Source organism: Marmota monax, unplaced genomic scaffold, assembly GCF_021218885.2.
Source record: "Marmota monax isolate L192 unplaced genomic scaffold, Marmota_monax_Labrador192_F-V1.1 WCK01_AAM20220418_F8-fsc00022, whole genome shotgun sequence".
In the NCBI taxonomy this organism is placed as follows: Eukaryota; Metazoa; Chordata; class Mammalia; order Rodentia; family Sciuridae; genus Marmota; species Marmota monax.
This window is the reverse complement of record NW_026695215.1, coordinates 10,190,935-10,212,202: the sequence shown is the minus strand read 5'-3', so window position 1 is coordinate 10,212,202 and position 21,268 is coordinate 10,190,935.

Here is a 21,268-nt window from a genome sequence, read left to right as displayed (position 1 = left end):
GGCTGGGGAGGCCGAGACAGGAGGATCACAAGTTCAAAGCCAGCCTCTGTAATGGTGAGGCACTAAGCAACTCAGTGAGACCCTGTCTCTAAATAAAATACAAAATAGGGCTGGGGATGTGGCTCAGTGGTCCAGTGTGCCTGAGTTCAATCCCTGGTACCAAAAAAAAAAAAAAAAAAAAGTAAAGTATTAGCATTAAGCTGAATACATTAAATTATTTATTATTTATTGATTTATTATTTTTGGGGGGTATATACATGACAGTAGATTGTATTTTGACGTATTAAACACACATGGAGTACAACCCATTCCAATTAGGATCCCATTCTTGTGGGTGTAAATGTGGAGTTCAAGTGATGCCTGATTCATTCTATGGTCTTTCCTGTGCCCTTCTCCCCCCTTCATTTCCTTTTGTCTAATCCATTGAACTTCTGTTTTTCCCCTATGTTGTGGGTTAGCATCATAACCCACATCTCTGAGAGAACATTCAAACTTTAGTTTTGTGGGACTGGATTATTTCACTTAGTATGATATTTTCCAGTTCCATCTATTTACAGGCAAATGTAATAATTTCATTCTTCTTTATGGCTGAACGATATTCTATTATGTATATAGTCCACATTTTCTTTATCTATTCATCTGTTGAAGGGCACCTAGTTTGGTTTCATAGCTTGGCTATTGTGAATTGAGCTGCTATAAACATTGATGTGGCCGCTTCACTATAGTATGCTGATTTTAAGTCCTTTGCATATAAACCAAGGAGTGGGATAACTGGATCAAATAATGGCTCCACTTCAGGTTTTCTAAGGAATCCTCATACTGCTTTCCAGAGTGGTTTCATCAATGTGAAGTCCAAGCAGCAATGTAGAAGTGAGCATTTTCCTAATCATTGCCAACATTTATTGTTACTTGTATAATTGATAATTGTCATTGGGACTTGAGTGAGATGGAATGTTGTTTAATTTGCATTTCTCTAATTTCTAGAGATGTTGAACATTTTTTCATATATTTTTTGACTCTTCATATTTCTTCTGTGAAGTGTCTGGTCAATTCCTTTGCCCATTTGTTGATTGGGTTATTTGTTTTCTTGGTATTAATTTTTTTGAGTTCTTTGTATATCCTGGAGATTAATGCTCTATCTGAGGTGCAGGTGGTAAAGATTTTCTCCCGTTCTGTATACTTTCTCTTTATTCTCTTGATTATTTCCTTTGCTATGAAGAAGCTTTTTAGTTTGGTACTATTTCATTTATTGATTCTTGATTTTACTTGCACTTCAGGAGTCTTGTTGAAGAAGTTGGTTCCTAAGCTAACATGATAGAGAGTTAGATCTACTTTTTCTTCTAGTAGGCACAAGATCTCTCTGGTCTAATGCTTAGATCATTGATCCACTTTGAATTGAGTTTTGTGCAGAGTGAGAAATAGAGGTTCAATATCAATTTACTACTTAAGGATTTTCAGTTATTCCAGCACCATTTGTTGAAGAGGCTATCATATCTCCAAAGAATGTTTATGGTGCCTTTGTCTATTATGAGATTACTGTACTTATATAGGTATGTCTTTATGTAACTTCTATTCTGTTCTATTGCCCTTCATGTCTGTTTTTGTGCAAATACCAGGCTATTTTTATTACTATACCTCTGTAATATAGTTTAAGGTCTGATATTGTGATGCCTCTAGCATCATTTTTCTCTCTAAGGATTATTTTGGCTATTCTGGGTCTCTTGCTTTTCCAAATGAATTTTATGAGTGCTTTTTCTATTTCTATGAAGAATGTCATTGGGATTTTAATATGAACTGCATTAAATATGCATAGTGCTTATGCATGACTATTTTGACAATATTAATTCTGCTTATCCAAGAACATGGGAGATCTTTCCATTTTCTGAGGTCTTCAATTTCTTTCTTTAATATTCTGTAGTTTTCATTGTAGAGGTCTTTCATCTCTTTTGTTAGATTGATTCCCAATATTTATTTATTTATCAATTGACCTATCTATTTATTTATTTATTGTGACTATTGTGAATGGGGTTGTTTTCCTGATTTCTCCTTTGGGTGATTTGTCATTGGTGTATAGAAACACAATTGATTTATGGGGTCTTAATTTTATAGCCTGTTACTTTCTGAATTTATTTATGAGTCCTAATGGCTTTCTGGTGGAGATTTCAGTCTTTTAAATATAGAATCATGTCATTGGCAAATATGGACACTTTGAGTTCTTCTTTTTATTTTCATATCCCATTAATTTATTTCTTTTTTAAAATTTATCTGGCTATGTCTTCAAGAACTATGTTGAACAGAAGTGGTGAAATAGGACATCTCTCTATCTTTCTGTTTTTAGAGAGAATGCTTCACATTTTTCTCCATTTAGAATGAAGTTGGCCTTGAGGTTAGCATATATAGCTTTTATAATGTTGAGGTATATTCCTTTTATCCCTAGTTTTTCTAATGTTTTGAGTATGAATGGACTGAATTTTGTCAAATGCTTTTTTCTGCATCTTTTGAGATAATCATGTGGTTCTTGTCTTTAAATCTATGGATATGATGAATTACGTTTGTTAATTTTTATATATCGAACCAATATTGCATCCCTGGAATGAACCCTACCTGATCATGGTGCACTATTTAACATGTTTTTGTATGGAATTTGCCAGTTTTTTTATTTATAAATTTTGCCTTTATGTTCATCAAGGATATTGGTCTGAAGTTTTCTTCCTTTCATGTGTCTTATTCTGGTTTTGGTATTAGTGTGATACTACCTTCACAGAATGAGTTGAAGGGCACCACCTCTTCTATTTTATGAAACAATTTGAGGCATATTGGTGTTAAGTTCCTCTTTGAAGGTCGGTTAGAACTTGGTTGAGAAGCCATCTGGTCTTGGGCTTTTGTTTGTTGGTAGACTTTTGATGGTGTCTTCAGTTTCATTGCTTGAAATTGATCTGTTTAAATTTCCTATGTCTTCCTGATTCAATTTGGGTAGGTCATATGTCTCTAGAAACTTGTTGATGTCTTCATGATTTTTTATTTTGTTGGAGTATAGATTTTCAAAGTAGTTTCTGATCATCATCTGTATTTCAATAGTGTGCCTAGTGAGTTTTCCTTTTTCATTTTGAAATTTAGTGATTGGAATTTTCTCTCTCTCTTTTTTAGTGTGGCTAAGGGTTTATCAATTTCATTTATTTTTAAAATAATGAACTTTTTGTTTTTGTTGAATTTTTTGAATTTTTTTCTATTTCATTGACTTTTGGCTCTGATTTTAATTATTTCCTGTCTTCTACTGCTTTTGGTGCTGATTCCCCTCACTTTCAGCCAGGGATTTGAGATAGATGTAGTATTAGGTTATATATTTGGTGACTTTCTATTCTTTTAAATAATGTGCTCAATGCATAAATTTTCCTCTTAGAACTACCTTCATAATTTCCCAAAGATTTTTTTTAAGAGAAACCAAAGGAGGTGAGAGAGTAAGCCAGGTAGAGGTTGTAGGAGGAGGAGGAGGAGGAGGAGAGAGAGAGAGAGAGAGAGAGAGAATTTTTTAATATTTGTTTTTCAGTTTTTGGTGGACACAACATCTTTATTTTATTTTTATGTGGTGCTGAGGATGGAACCCAGTGCTGCACGCATGCCAGGCGAGCACATTACCGCTTGAGCCACATCCCCAGCCCCCCAAAGATTTTGATAAGTTGTGTTGTTTTCTTATTTACCTGAAATTATGTTTTTATCTCATCCCTGATTGCTTCTCCTATCCGTTGGTCAGTAATACTGTATTATTTAGTCTTTAGGTATTGCAGTAGCTTCTATTTTTTTATTTTATTGTTGATTTTTTATTTCATTCCATTATGATCTGCTAGAATGTAAGGTATGATCTCTATATTTTTGTATTTGCTAAGTGTTGTGTTGTTGCCTAAGATATGGTCTATTTTAGAGAAGGATCAGCATGCTGCTGAGAAGAACATGTTGAATACATTAAATTCTGAAAGGGGGTCTGCCATTCTATTTCATTTTGTATGCAGTTCATTTTCTAGACTTTTTACATCCATGGAGTCTGCTGTTTCATGGCTTTTAGCTAAATAGTAAATGAAAGAAAATAATTATTAGATTTCCCCAGAAATCACAAAATCTTAGGTAAAAGCAGATATTTGAAAACGCCCATGACTGAAATTTTGTTGGTTATTTTGAGGTGCAGTTGCACTTATTAGGCCCAATTTATGTAGCCTGATTAGCTAGATCTTTACAAAGTTTGTTGGTGTTTTAAATTTTTGTTGTCTTCAGACTGATAGTTGTGTTAAGCACATTGATTTGGTTATCAGAAATAAAAAAATAATCTACATCAAACAGGCTTTATATCCTCATTATTTTAGGTTAGAGACAATGCCTAATTTAGGTGTGTTAGTCAGTTTTTGCTTCTGCGACCAAAGCCACAGACGAGAGCAACTCGGAAGAGGACAGATTTCATTTAACTCCTGGTTGCAGAGTTTCGGTCCATGGTGAGCTGACTCCAAGCCTGAAACATAATGGTGGAAGGGCTGGGCGAGGACAGCTGCACAGATCACGGCAACTGGGAAGCAGGAGGAGAGAGGAAGAGGCAAGAGAGAAGATGAACCCTTCCAAGGCATTCCCCCTGGGGACCTACTGCTCCAAATGGGGCTTTGTGCCCAGTAGTCCATGCAGCTCCCACCAAGTTCAGAGCCTTCATGATTTGATAATTTCCTAGTGGCCTCACCTCCAAGCCTTGCTGCACTGGGGACCCATGCTTTCAAAACATGAGCTTTTGGGGGAATCTTTCTGATCCAAACCACAGTGTAAAGAGCAAAAGAATCTAAGTGTGAAAGAGGTCAACGCTGTCACACAGACACTGTCTTCACAGTCTGTCCATGTGTTCCTTGAAGGGAATGACCACTGGAGAATTTGGGGCTCACAGTTGGAGTTCTGTGATTGACTCCCATTATGACAGGCAGGAGATCCTTTTTATTGGGTGTGTCTCTTTATCGTAAACACAATTTCTACTTCCATGCAACTTTATCACACTTTTAGTGTTTCTTTAACACACATCAATATACCCCTAGAAAAAAAAAACAAAAAACAACACACAGAGAAATTTACTCCAAGTTCATTGCATTTGTCACAAAATCCAGGCAACTAGATTCCCAGAGAATCTCTGCATTCTTATATGAGGACCCAATATTATATACATATTCGTAGCTTTGTGGAAAGTAATGCTACACAGTAGCGATCCAACCATCAAGACATACTTGGGCAATCAAGAACAATAGCATAGCCACTCAGTGACAGATTTTTGTAAGGTTGAAGCTATGGAGAACTCGTAATTTATATTAAATTTAGATAAATTTCTTTACATTTAGTTTGCAAACATTTGGTGAGTCTGCAAAAAAATATTAAAAACCAGTTGCTTGTACGGGTTTCTATGTCAATTTGCATTATAAATAAGCATATATTCGACAGGCTGATAAATATTACTCTTGGAACCTATTACTAGAAAAAAACAGATTTCCGAAATTTAATTCCCTGAGCTTAATGAACCCAGTAAATTTGATCTGAAGTCTTCCCAAGTTAATATGTTACATCTAAATTGACTTATTTTTTTTATGGGGACAAATTTGTACACATTTGTATTTGGGGTAAAAATGGGAGTTCATAACCCACTTGAATCTAATGTATGAAATATGATATGTCAAGAGTTTTGTAATGTTTTGAACAGCCAATAAAAATAAATAAATAAATAAATAAATAAATAAATAAAATTAATCTTGAAGAAAATATGTATCACCACAGAAATGTCTTATTTATAGTTCCCATATATGAGGGTCTTTATTTGATTTTGTTCATTTGATGTTTTAAAAAGAGAAATTTAATTACCTCAATGTTTAATGCTAATGTACAGCAAATGCTAATTTCTTGCAATTTTTTTTAAATTTAAGACATTCATTAAGTATGACTGACCACCTGTTAATGGAGACCCCGACCCTAGGTATTTAAGAATATGTAGCCATAGTTAATATCTTTGTCCATTTTGTTTCCTAATAACAGAATAGAAGAGGCTGGGTACTTTGTAAAGGAAAGAGGTTTGCTTAGCTCACAGTTCTGGAGGTCCCAAAGCATGAGGTTGGCATTAGCTTCTTGTGATGGATGACATCATATGTGGCATGAATACAGGCATGAGAGGTCACATGGTAAAAGAGAAAAGCAGGAAGAGAGTGGGGGAAGCCAAACTTGCTTTATAACAACCCATTCTCCAGGTGACTAATCCTGTCCCAAGAGGAAGGCATTAATCCCTCCTAAAGACCTAATTACCATTTCTTAAAAGCCCAAACACCTCAATATCATTAGTCAGAACCACATTTCCAGCATGAAACCACAGGGACAAGCCACACACAAACTTTCCACCAGGAACTTCAGGTCTTTAAGGCAGCTTATGTTCATTTGCATAAAATTCTTCAATATAATTTTCTGCTTAGATCATTGATTTTTATGTTGTATTACATTTTCTTAACCCGTGTATCTTTTTTAATATAGAAACTACTTATAAGCCACATTTACCAAAAACTTAAAAATGACTGATATTCGCAAAAAAAAAAAAAAAAAACGAGCCTTGCTTTTAGAATCTTAAAATGTATCACCACAAGATCATAAAACCACAAAACAGGAGGCATAGAAGTATAAATAAATAAACAAATAAACAAATAAATAAATAAATACAGATGCACCCCGATTGTTTGTGTTTTTAACCTAAACATTTTTTGATTGTTTGGAAGAAAAATGCATTCAGCAGAAGTCATAGTTCTTATTTTGAACTTGTGTCTTTTGCTGGCTAATGACATGCAGCACAACTGTCTTCTGGGGCTGGGTAGCAGCCGTGGGCCACCGTCCCTATCAGCCATGCCATCATGATGGTGAACACTGCTCCTCTGGACAGTGCTGTGTTGCCAGTGACTTTTGGATACAGGTCTTTCAGTAAATCACACAAGATATTTAACACTATATTATAAAACAGGCTTTGTATTAGACAATTTTGCCCAGCAGTAGGGTAATATAAGCGCTGTCAAGGTCTGTAAACAAGTCTGGATGGCGCTTGGCATTTTGCCAGAGGGAGTGGTTAATGTTAAGGTCTGTAAACAAGTCTGGATGGTGCCTGGCAAAATGCCAGAGGGAGTGGTTTGTGAAGTAACGCCAGCGAGCCATTAAGTGTGGAGATTCCTTATTGGTTGACTGCTGTATCTATTTTATGTTAATTAGATAAGCTGTGTGGAATGTATATATACCCCTCCTGTCCTACAATAAATGGCTCCTACTCCTGCTGTATCAATGTACACAAGTTGTTCATCACCCCCCAGTTATTTTGCTGCAGCTGAACTGCGGCAAAGTGCTTCAAGCATGTGTAAGGTATGCTGGTCAGTCCATTACATGTAGTAGGTGAGGAATGTGAAATGATTTTTTGACTGTGGTATTTTAACCTTAGGATAGCTTCATGGGGATGTTTTCCCATCCAAACTTGAGGAGCATCTCTACTGACAAGGGTGTGGGGCGAGAGTTATAAAGATGAACAGACATAAGGCTCAGTCCAAAAGGAAAAAAAAAAAGAAAAAAAAAATGATGAATTGTGAACTTAAGATGGACCACAGTCCAGCTCTCAGTGTAGTAGCTATGAACTCAGCCTACCTTTTGTGTAGATCCTAGTGCTGGGCACAAAGGACACAGTGGCAATCAGAAGGGATATAGACTCTGCCTGTGTAGGACCTAGAAGTGCCTAGGGTGAAAGTGGTAAAGTTAAGCAAATCATTGTTCCAGCTTGGGCCATAAACCATGAAAACTCCTGGGCTGGAGCAGCACAGAGAAACCTGCCCTCAGCAGAGACACAAGGTACTGGGTGCCTATGAATGTGGTGAGGATTGAATACATGTTACCAAGAAAGGGTGCCAGGGCATGGGAAGGGGTTTTTTGAAGAAGGCAGTAAAGCACATCTGAAAAATAGACATGTGTGTCTGAAATGTTGACAGTGTGAGCAGAGGGGAATATGGATTGAAACCAGAGAGGCAGTAAGAGTGCGTACGTGTAGAATTCTGTTGGCCCTGGAAACAGCTGGATATTTTAAGTATAAGAGAACCTTCTTGAGGCCTTCTATGCAGGGGTGATTTTTTTTAAAAAATATTTTTTAGTTGTAGATGGACACAATATCTTTATTTTTATGTGGTTATGAGGATCAAACCCAGTGCCTCACGCATGCAAGGCAAGTGCTCTACCACTGAGCCACAACCCCAGCCCTCAGCGGTGATTTTTAAAAAGAGTTTATTACTATTGTAGGTTAGAATTGGATTGGAGGATTTCAAAAATAAAGGGGAATGGCCAATGAGGTGGCTATTTTGATAGTTCAAGGTATTGTATATGTTTTTAAACCCTTTCTGGTTGGGGAGAGGTTGCCCCTCGTGGGCTGGCCCATTCTTAGACATAATTTGTTTTGTTTTGTTTTGTTTTTTTTAATTTTTATTGTTGGTTGTTCAAAACATTACATAGTTCTTGACATACCATATTTCACACTTTGATTCAAGTGGGTTATGAACTCCCATTTTTACCCCGTATATAGATTGCAGAATCACATCGGTTACACATCCATTGATTTACATATTGCCATACTAGTGTCTGTTGTATTCTGCTGCCTTTCCTATCCTCTACTATCCCCCCTCCCCTCCCCTCCCCTCCCCTCTTCTCTCTCTGCCCCCTCTACTGACATTCATTTGTCCCCCTTATATTATTTTTCCCTTTCCCCTCATTTCCTCTTGTATGTAATTTTGTATAACCCTGAGGGTCTCCTTCCATTTCCATGCAATTTTCCTTCTCTCCCCCTTTCCCTCCCACCTCTCATCCCTGTTTAATGTTAATCTTCTTCTCATGCTCTTCGTCCCTACTCTGTTCCCAGTTACTCTCCTTATATCAAAGAAGACATTTGGCATTTGTTTTTTAGGGATTGGCTAGCTTCACTTAGCATAATCTGCTCTAATGCCATCCATTTCCCTGCAAATTCTATGATTTTGTCATTTTTTAATGCAGAGTAATACTCCATTGTGTATAAATGCCACATTTTTTTTATCCATTCGTCTATTGAAGGGCATCTAGGTTGGTTCCACAGTCTTGCTATTGTGAATTGTGCTGCTATGAACATCAATGTAGCAGCGTCCCTGTAGCATGCTCTTTTTAGGTCTTTAGGGAATAGACCGAGAAGGGGAATAGCTGGGTCAAATGGTGGTTCCATTCCCAGCTTTCCAAGAAATCTCCATACTGCTTTCCAAATTGGCTGCACCAATTTGCAGTCCCACCAGCAATGTACAAGTGTACCCTTTTCCCCACATCCTCGCCAGCACTTGTTGCTGTTTGACTTCCTAATGGCTGCCAATCTTACTGGAGTGAGATGGTATCTTAGGGTGGTTTTGATTTGCATTTCTCTGACTTCTAGAGATGGTGAGCATTTTTTCATGTACTTGTTGATTGATTGTATGTCCTCCTCTGAGAAGTGTCTGTTCAGGTCCTTGGCCCATTTGTTGATTGGGTTATTTTTTATCTTATTGTCTAATTTTTTTAGTTCTTTGTATACTCTGGATATTAGGGCTCTATCCTAAGTGTGAGGAGTAAAGATTTGTTCCCAGGATGTAGGCTCCCTATTTACCTCTCTTATTGTTTCTTTTGCTGAGAAAAAACTTTTTAGTTTAAGTAAGTCCCATTTGTTGATTCTAGTTATTAACTTTTGTGCTATGGGTGTCCTATTGAGGAATTTGGAGCCTGACCCCACAGTATGTAGATCATAGCCAACTTTTTCTTCTATCAGACGCCGTGTCTCTGATTTGATATCAAGCTCCTTGATCCATTTTGAGTTAACTTTTGTGCATGGCAAGAGAAAGGGATTCAGTTTCATTTTGTTGCATATGGATTTCCAGTTTTCCCAGCACCATTTGTTGAAGATGCTATCCTTCCTCCATTGCATGCTTTTAGCCCCTTTATCAAATATAAGATAGTTGTAGTTTTGTGGATTGGTTTCTGTGTCCTCTATTCTGTACCATTGGTCCACCCGCCTGTTTTGGTACCAGTACCATGCTGTTTTTGTTACTATTGCTCTGTAGTATAGTTTGAAGTCTGGTATCACTATACCGCCTGATTCACACTTCCTGCTTAGCATTGTTTTTGCTATTCTGGGTCTTTTATTTTTCCATATGAATTTCATGATTGCTTTCTCTATTTCTACAAGAAATGCCGTTGGGATTTTGATTGGCATTGCATTAAACCTATACAGAACTTTTGGTAATATCGCCATTTTGATGATGTTAGTTCTGCCTATCCATGAACAGGGTATATTTTTCCATCTTCTGACATCTTCTTCTATTTCTCTCTTTAGGGTTCTGTAGTTTTCACTGTGTAAGTCTTTCACCTCTTTTGTTAGGTTGATTCCCAAGTATTTTATTTTTTTTGAAGATATTGTGAATGGAGTGGTTGTCCTCATTTCCATTTCAGAGGATTTGTCGCTGATATATAGGAATGCCTTTGATTTATGCATGTTGATTTTATATCCTGCCACTTTGCTGAATTCATTTATTAGCTCTAATAGTTTCTTTGTAGACCCTTTTGGGTCTGCTAGGTATAGAATCATGTCACCTGAAAATAGTGATAATTTAAGTTCTTCTTTTCCTATTTTTATTTCTTTAATTTCTTTTGTCTAATTGCTCTGGCCAGTGTTTCGAGAACTATGTTGAACAGAAGTGGTGAGAGAGGGCATCCCTGTCTTGTTCCAGATTTTAGAGGGAATGCCTTCAGTTTTTCTCCATTCAGAATGATGCTAGCCTGAGGCTTAGCATAGATTGCTTTTACAATATTGAGGTATGTTCCTGTTATCCCTAGTTTTTCTAGAGTTTTGAACATAAAGGGATGCTGTACTTTGTCGAATGCTTTTTCCGCATCTATCGAGATGATCATATGGTTCCTATTTTTAAGTCTATTGATGTGGCGTATAACATTTATTGATTTCCGTATATTGAACTAGCCTTGCATCCCAGGGATGAATCCTACTTGATCATGGTGCACAATTTTTTTGATATGTTTTTGTATCCGATTCGCCAGAATTTTATTGAGGATTTTTGCATCTAGGTTCATTAGAGATATTGGTCTGTAGTTTTCTTTCTTTGAAGTGTCTTTGTCTGGTTTAGGTATCAGGGTGATGTTGGCCTCGTAGAATGAATTTGGAAGTTCTCCCTCTTTTCCTATTTCCTGAAGTAGCTTGAAAAGTATTGGTATTACTTCCTCTTTAAAGGTTTTGTAAAACTCTGCTGTATACCCATCTGGTCCTGGGCTTTTCTTAGTTGGTAGTCTTTTGATGGTTTCTTCTATTTCCTCAATTGATATTGGTCTGTTTAGGTTGTCTATATCCTCCTGACTCAATCTGGGCAGATCATATGACTTAAGAAATTTATCGATGCCTTCACTATCTTCTAATTTATTGGAGTATAAGGATTCAAAATAATTTCTGATTATCTTCTTTATTTCTGAATTGTCTGTTGTGATATTGCCTTTTTCATCCTATATGCTAGTAATTTGAGTTCTCTCTCTTCTTCTCTTCGTTAGCATGGCTAAGGGTCTGTCAATTTTATTTATTTTTTCAAAGAACCAACTTTTAGTTTTGTCAATTTTTTCAATTGTTTCTTTTGTTTCGATTTCATTAATTTCAGCTCTGATTTTAATTATTTCTTGCCTTCTACTTCTTTTGCTGTTGTTTTGCTCTTCTTTTTCTAGGATTTTGAGACGAAGTGTGAGATCATTTATTTGTTGGTTTTTCCTTTTTTTAAGGAATGAACTCCAAGCAATGAATTTTCCTCTTAGAACTGCTTTCAATGTGTCCCATAGATTCTGATATGTTGTGTCTGTGTTTTCATTTATCTCTAAGAATTTTTTAATTTCCTCCTTGATGTCTTCTATAACCCATTGATCATTCAGTAACCTATTGTTCATTCTCCAAGTGATGCATGATTTTTCCTTCCTTCTTTTATCATTGATTTTCAGTTTTATTCCATTATGATCAGATAAGATGCATGGTATTATCTCTACTCCTTTATATTGTCTAAGAGTTGCCCTGTGACACAATATATGATCTATTTTTGAGAAGGATCCATGTGCTACTGAGAAAAAAGTGTAACTGCTTGATGTTGGGTGGTATATTCTATATATGTCAATTAAGTCTAAGTTATTAATTGTGTTATTGGGTTCTATAGTTTCCTTATTCAACTTTTGTTTGGAAGATCTGTCCAGTGGCGAGAGAGGTGTGTTGAAGTCTCCCATGATTATTGTATGGTGGTTTATTAGACTCTTGAACTTGAGAAGAGTTTGTTTGATGAACATAGCTACACCATTGTTTGGGGCATATATATTTATGATTGTTATGTCTTGTTGGTGTATGGTTCCCTTGAGCAGTATGTAGTGTCCCTCTTTATCCCTTTTGATTAACTTTGGCTTGAAATCTATTTTATTTGATATGAGTATGGATACTCCTGCTTGTTTCCGAAGTCCATATGAGTGATATGATTTTTCCCAATCTTTCACCTTCAGCCTATGTATGTCTTTTCCTATCAAATTCGTCTCCTGTAGGCAGCATATTGTTGGGTCTTGTTTTGTGATCCATTCTACTAGCCTGTGTCTCTTAATTGGTGTGTTTAAGCCATTAACATTTAGGGTTATTATTGAGATATGGGTTGTTCTTCCAGCCATATTTGTTTATTTATGTTACTAAACATGGTTTGTTTTCCTCTTTGATTATTTTTCCCCCCTTTACTGTCCTACCTCCCACTGTTGGTTTTCATTGTTATTTTCCATTTCCTCTTCCTGTAATGTTTTGCTGAGGATGTTTTGAAGAGATGGTTTTCTAGCTGCGAATTCTTTAAAATTTGTTTATCGTGGAAGGTTTTAATTTCATCTTCCATCCTGAAGCTTAATTTCGCTGGATACACAATTCTTGGTTAGAACCCATTTTCTTTCAGTGTTTGAAATATGTTATTCCAGGATCTTCTAGCTTTCAGAGTCTGTGTTGAAAGATCAGCTGTTATCCTGATTGGCTTACCCCTAAATGTAATCTGCTTCCTTTCTCTTGTAGCTTTTAAAATTCTCTCCTTATTCTGTATGTTGGGCATCTTCATTATAATGTGTCTAGGTGTGGATCTCTTATGATTTTGCACATTCAGGGTCCTGTAGGCTTCTAGGATTTGGGATTCTGTCTCATTCTTCAAGTCTGGGAAGTTTTCTCTTATTATTTCATTGAATAGATTGCTCATTCCTTTGGTTTGGAGTTCTACACCTTCCTGTATCCTAATGACTCTTAAGTTTGGTCTCTTTATGTTATCCCATATTTCTTGGATATTCTGCTCATGGTTTCTTAACAGTCTTGCTGAGCTGTCTATGTTCTTTTCAAGTTGAAATACTTTGTCTTCATTGTCTGATGTTCTATCTTCTAAGTGTTCTACTCTGCTGGTAGTATTCTCAATTGAGTTTTTAAGTTGGTTTATTGCTTCCTGCATTTCTAGGATTTCTGTTTGTTTGTTTTTTATAACCTCTATCTCCCTGTATAGTTGATCTTTTGCTGCCTGGATTTGTTTGTGTAATTCATTTTCGAAGTGATCTTTCATTGTCTGATTTTGCTGTCTAATGTCTTCCTTGAGACTCCAGATCATCTGAAACATGTATATCCTGAATTGTTTATCTGACATTCCATCTGCTGCAGCTGTTACCTCTTCTAAAGTTGAGTTGACCTGCATTGCTTGTGGTCCTTTCTTTCCTTGTCGTTTCATATTGCTTGCGTTTCTTTCTGCTTGGTGAAACTGTTGTGTTTTTGAAATTTTTTTCCCCCTATATATTTATTTTGCTCTTGTATAGTTGAAAAGTCTCCCTAGCAGGGTCGGTTGCAGGTCTGCCTACCTTGCAGGAGGGGGTGGCGGCTCTGCTCTGCCCCTACTCCAATTGGGGTGACGTGTGTACCATGCTGGCAGGCCACCGGGCCTGATCCGCCGGTCAGTTGCAGGTCTGCCTACCTTGCAGGCGCGGGCGGCGGCTCTGCTCTGCCCCTTCTCCAATTGGTGTGACTTGTCTACCACACCCACGGACCACTGGGCCTGTTCTGGGCGCGGGCGAAGGCTCTGCTCTGCTCCTACTCCAATTGGGGTGATGTGCCTACCACCCCGGCCGGCCGCTGGGCCTGTTTCACCGGTCGGTCACAGGTCTGCCTACCTTGCGGGCACGGGCGGCGGCTCTGCTCTGCCCCTACTCCAAATGGGGTGACCTGTCTGTCGCACCGGCAGGCCACTGGGCCTGTCCCACTGGTCGGTCGCAGATCTGCCTACCTTTCGGGCGCGGGCGAAGGCTCTGCTGTACCCTTACTCCAGTTGGGGTGACGTGTGTACCATACTGGCAGGCCGCTGGGCCTGATCCGCCGGTTTGTCTCAGGCCTGCCTACCTTGCAGGCGCGGGCGGCAGCTCTGACCTGCCCCCCCTACCACACCTGCGGACCACTGGACCTGTTCTGCTGGTCGGTCGCAGGTCTGCCTACCTTGCGGGCTCGGGTGGCAGCTCTGCTCTGCCCCTACTCCAATTGGGGTCACGCCGGCGGGCCGCTGGTCCTGTTCTGGGCACGGGCGGCGGCTCTGCTCTGCCCCTCTGGCTTGATGATAAAGTGAGAGAGACTCGGGTGTTTGTGACTCACTTTCTTTACCAGGAGACCAACTGTTTCTGTCGCTGCTGGTATGGATGAAGTTCTCTGCTCCCCCGCTTTCTGATGACATCAGATCTCTGCCATGTTGGTATCCCATGCGAATGGCAGCATTTCGTTCCCTTTGCCTGGTGACCAAAGCAATGGGTGAGTCCTGACAGGCCCTCACAAGCCCCGTCTCAGTCCTGTTGCCACTGCCTATGAAGGCTCGGTTGGTATTTACCTCCACAGTATTCAGCAGGACCCGGACGGAGAAGCAGTTTCCTCGGATTCTTTAGCCCTGGGCCAGAGCAGTTCCGGGAGCCGGAATTTGGCTTCTCCGTGCTCGGTGTATGTTCTATAATTTGTTTTTCAACAAGACAGAAACCCAGAGCCACAGCTCCTCTATCTGGCCCGTACTCTTGAGGAGGAAGGATCTTCCTTGATCATTCCACAGCCAGGTAGCAGGCAAGTAGGGGCAACACCTCCACCTTAGAGCCCCAAATTATTCAAAATAACCCATTCAAAACTGTTCATCTTGCCTGGTCTTATGTTTCCCTCTAAAGTCTGAGACAGGCTATGGCTTTAGCTTCCTCTTGCTTCACTCTCTGCCTCTTGATGATCCCAAGGCTTCCCCAGGTGGCCTTTCATGTGGCACTGTGACTCCTGTTTATAGAACCAACACTATGATAATGTCTTGCTTTCCTGAGCTTCTCTCTCCTGTGTCCCTTCCTGTGGCCACACCCAAGTGACCATCATGAAAACGAACAGAACATTCAAGCAGGAGCTGTCGATGATGTGGAATAAGGGGCTGTGCTGGTAGTGCAGACAAAGGAGAAATAGCTTCAATTGAGAGATTTTAGGTGAGATAGGTCATGAAATCAGAAGACCTGTCATTGTGGGGGAGATGACAAAACATAAGAATAACTCTTAGGGCTGTGGCTGTAGTTCAATGGCAGAGCACTTGCCTAGCATGTGTGAGGTACTGGGTTCGATCCTCACCACCACATAAAAAAATAAATAAATAAAAGAAAGGCATGCTGTCCATCTACAACTATATAAAAAATATAACTCCTAGCTTACTTGGCTCATGATGCCATTTAGTGGAGCTGAGAACCCTGGAGAAGGATGAGATTTGGGAGCAGATAATGTGGTAGGGGACCATTGTTTTATTTTTTGTTTACAGGATTTTAAAGAATCCAAGAATAGCTATCAAGTGGATTTTTAAAATAAAGAACCTGGACTAAAGATGCATTTAAAAAAAAGTTATTCTCTGAAATTTAATTGGAGAACGATCAAAGACAGGAAGGTGGAAGGAATGGGTGTGCTATAGTATAGAAGTCGAAGGTAAAAACGTTATTAGGATGATCTATGTTGCCCAAGAATATATTACTAAGCTTCATGATATCATCCTATTAGGATAAAGATTTCTGCTCTATAATCTATGAAATAGGATTTTTTTTTTCATTTGTGCCCTTGTTAAGCTCTCAAAAGTCTTAATTGTTATGAGATTACCAGAGAGAAAGGTAAGAATAAAGACAACTCCCTCTGAATGGTAGGCTCATGTGAACATAAGCAGCTTATTTCCCTCTGCAGAATGATGCAAGGGTAAGTTCAGCTACCAGTTATGTTTCACAGAAAAAGGTTCTTAGTTATGTGATTATTAAATTGCAGAGGCATCAACATTTTACAAATAGTGTTTTTTGCTAAGGTTTATTGTACTTCCCCTCCTCCAGGAAGAAAAGAGCTATATGTTCTCCTGATTTTACACACACACACACACACGTGCACACACACACACACACACACTTACCAATGCACACACATTGTAAAAAACTATTTTGATAATATAAAGAGAAAATCCATTGAACATGTACTAGCCTAAAATAACCAGCATTAACATTTCAGTAATTCATGCATCATCATCTTTTTTTTTTGAATAGTCAATTTCTCTACTTTATTTTATTTTTTTAGTTGTAGATGGATACAATACCATTATTTATTTATTTTTATGTGGTGCTGAGAATTAAACCCAGTGCCTCACATATGCCAGGCAAGCGCTCTACCACTGAGCCACAACCTCAACGCCTTCATGCATCTTCTTAAGCACCATATATACGAGGTCATCTTTAAAAATTATAATTATTTTTAAATCTCTCTTTTTCCTTTCTTCTTGTGAGGGTGGATTTTGTATGTCAACCTGGCTGAACTAAAGAATGGCCAGCAGCTGCTAAGACATTATTTCCAGGTGTGATCTGAGGCTGTTTCTGGACAAGATTAGCCTTTGAGTTAGCAGACTGCAAAGAAGATCCCATTTAGCAACATGCATAGACATCATCCAATTCAGTGAGGGCTTCAATAAAACAAAAGGCAGGGGGGAGACTTATGGCCCCCTCCCTCCCCTCCTCCTCTTTCTCTTCTTCTTTTCCTTCTTCTTCTTCAGCTAGAACCTTCATCTTCCCCTGCCCTCAGACAGCAGAGTTCCTGGTTCTCTGGTTTTTAGACTTCTGCTAAATTACACCACTGGTTGTCCTGGCTTTCCAGGGTGCAGAAGCTATTATGGGATAGCTCAGCCTTCATAATTATAAGCCAATTACCATAATAACTATCCTCCTTTATTGCTGGGCATGGTAGCATGCACCTGTTTTCCCAGATATTCAGGCAGCTGAGGCAAGAGGATCAGCCTGGGCAACATGGCAAGATATAATCTCTAAAAACAAACAAACAAAAACCATTAAATAAGTAACTTCTTATGGCCTTGGGATATAGTTGAGGGATAAAGTGCATGCTTAGTATGAGCAAGGGTGTGAGTTCAATTCCCAACAGCTCAATAAATAAAATAATAGAAAATAAATAAATAAAAATCCACTTACATATCTACCTATCTTATTGATTCGGTTTCCCTAGAGAATCCTAATATATTTCCATATTTTACCTTTCAAGATTATCACAGCCTAGGCAACCAATTTGCTAAATCTGCTAGTTTTTCAAAGCTCTGAATTGGCTAATTTTATGTGTTTTTTTCCAATGTAAAGTGAAAAATTCCCCTCTTTTTAATGTAATATAATAATACAATTGGTAGATAAATCATGGTATGAATACCATTTCATGTATGTATGAATACCATGCCAGGTATATGTGAATACAAAGCCATGTATGTATGAATACCATGCAGTACATGTGTGAATGGCATGCTGTGTGTGTAATTGAGTACCATGCCATCTGTGTGAATACCATGCCATCTGTGTGAATACCATGTCATGTGTATGAATGCCATGCCATTTGTAACCCATTTCCTTTAGATGGGAGTCCCTTGTACCACATTTGTCCTAAAATGTTTTTGCAATAGACATGCTTATGAATAAACAACTTTATATTTCTGTTTTAATTTATTTTGTGTATCATCCCAGGAGTCATATTTCTTAGCACAAAGACATATTTATTTTTTAGAACATCTGTAACAATTCATGTTTCCATCAACAAGGTAAGAGAATCTTACAGCCTTGTGAACAGCAGGGATTGTACCCTGATTTAACTTTCCCACTATGAAGTGCATGAAGTGATAGAACTCTAATACTCTAATTTAGGTGTCCTTGCTGTCACAGAGAGAGCATTTTTGATATTCTTCTCAAATGTCTCCTAAATTATTTATCAAATGCATTCATTTTGTTTATGTATGTTCATGTGGATGAGTTCTTCACTCAATATAATTGCCATTTACTAAATCCCACAAAATTAAAATATGTAATTTTTCATGTTTCAAGTTTCCATGTAGACTTTTATCTGTTTCTAAGTTTAATATTAACAATTATTATTTTATTATCTTGTTTTATTGTATTTACTAAAACCTCTAAACACTGTATAATAATAAGAAAATGATAACTCACATAGTGTTGCTTTTTTAAAAAAATATCTTTATTTATTTTTATCTTGTGCTGAGGATTGCACCTAGTGCCTCACATGTGCGAGGCAAGCACTCTACCGCTGAGCGCAAGTTAAATAACCCCAGCTCCTGTGTTGCTGGTTTTAATAGAAATAATTTTAATTTTCACCACTGAGAATTATGATGAAGTGATTGTGTTTGTTTCTATGATGTTTATTGATAGTAATTGCCTCTTATTCCTCTATTGCTACAATTTTTATTTGAAATAACCTCTGAATTTAAGGAAGGATGTGGAGTATGTTTAGAATGGCCATATGATTTTTCTTTAGTGTGTAGGCTGGAAGAATTTTCTGATAAAGATTTATTCATTACTTTATAGAAATACTAATGTTAATAATGTGTATTTTTTTAAAATTCTAAGTCTTGGTTTTTAAATACTTTATTCAGATTTTTTTTTTTTGCCAACAATAAAGTGATCTGTCTAGAGCTCTTTTTATTCTTACTTGAGTTGATCAGTATAAAGGTAATTCAATTATATGAATTGGAGATGTTTCCATGATATGTGATACTATCAATCTTGGCAATTATTTTTATTTTTAATTGGGAATCTTTAATCACTGTTTTAAACTTTTGACAAGTATTTTTCTAATTCAGTTTTTTTTTGGGGGGGGAGTTTGGATTATGCATGCTTCTTATGAAACACTATATATCCTTAAGGTCTTAAAATGTGATTCATAGGGTTGCAGAGAGTTTTATCTTATTTCTTGTCTCATACTCCTTTTATGATTCTCTCAACTTTGCAGTATTTGTGGTTATTTCCCCAAAATTTCACACATTTTATACTTAAGTGGCCTTTTTTCCTTTATCAGAAATTCAAGGGCTTTGATGTTTTATTGATTCCATCTAATTTATTTTAAAAATTAACATTACCCTTATCTTCATTGATTCTCTGTTCCTAATTTCCTTTGGATTATTTTGCTCTTCCACTTTCTGATTCCTTAAAATAAATACATAGGTTCTCCATTTCCAGTTATTTTCTTATATTTAAGAAAAACCAACAGAAGATATCAGCAAGTTGATGGAATAGGAAATGCAAGCCTTCTTCCCCCTCATCCATAAAAATAACAAATAGACACATATTCTTAAATGATAATAGCCTTGGGAGGACTCAGATATACGTTAACAAAATTGCAGCAATACAATGGAGTAAAAGAATGAAAAACTGCACAGAAAGGATTGCTGGTGGAGGTCACCATGCCTGAGACATGGGATGTGGTGAGTAACAAAGAAGAAAGGTGGCTCCATCTGTGTGACTACAGTTGAGGCACCACTATGGTTCCCAGTGGCTTACTCTGCAAAGGACACTGGAATTTTCCAACATTTACGGAACCAACTATCTTCCTGAAGCAGTTTCCACAGACAGGGTGACATTACCGAGCTCCCCACCCACGTAGGAGCCACATTGTGGCACCCTTGGACTGGTGTTTAACTGTCCCAATCTCATACATGCCCTGACCCCAGACCCACCGCTTCTGCGCATGTGTCATACCCCAACTCCAGCTGCCTCAAACAACATAGCCACCACTGATAAAGGCTAGCTCTGTGCCAGGCCTGATGGCCCTGGCTAATCCGCATTTACCCACGCTGCAGACCCTGGCTCTGGATCCTCCATGTGAGCACCTGTACCCTGATGTCTGAGCCACCATCACAATCAGCTGGTCTGCTACCTGGATCTCAGAGCCACTGAGGTTCCTCCCATGCTCGTGCTCCATGGCTGCACCATACGTTCCCTTGCTTCTGACTCTGGAAACAGGTCTGCAATCCCAGCCCAGGGGTTCAGTTAGACTCACCCCAAGAAGAGTACACCAAGACATACTATGACCAAAATTTCAAAGATAAGAGGAAAAAAGATCCCAATGTACTTTCCAAAAACAGCCATGAGTTTGAAATTGTTATAAGAAATTCTGCAGGCTAGGAAATAGTAAGATGATAATATATTTAAACACCAACCAAGTGTAACCCAGCAAAGTGGTTCCTAAGAAATAAAGATAAAGACTTCTTCCAAGCAACAGAAGGTAAGGAGGTTCATTGCCACTCGACCTGCCTTATAAGAAACACCAAGGGGAGTCAGATTCAAAATACTCCAGTATTTTAATGATGATGTGAAAAGTGCATATATCACTACTACACATTTCAAAAGACAAAACCTATTCAAAAATCCCTAGAGCTATAATAATATGTCAAGAGATACCCAATATTATCAGATGTAAACTGTGACATCAAAAGCATAATATGTGTGTGTGGACTGGCTTTTCTGAAGTTCCTGAGTGTATTTCTTTTCCCATCTAAAGGTAGATTTTAGTCTAGTATGTAGGACATGAGGTAGCAAAGCTCATATCATCAAACCCTAGTTGGAAAGCTGAATTTATTTCACTCAATAGGTCAATATTTTGAAATTTTAAAACAAAATTTCAAACAGAAACTCTTCTCTTTTTATACCTGTTGAATACAAACCATATATATATATATATATATATATATATATATATATATATATATATATATATTCATAAAGCTTTCTCCTTGGTTCCATGGCTCACGAAATAAATCAGTGAAAACTTTGGCAAAATAAGCAGTCTTTCAAGACAAAGTCTCTCCCTTCTTCTCAA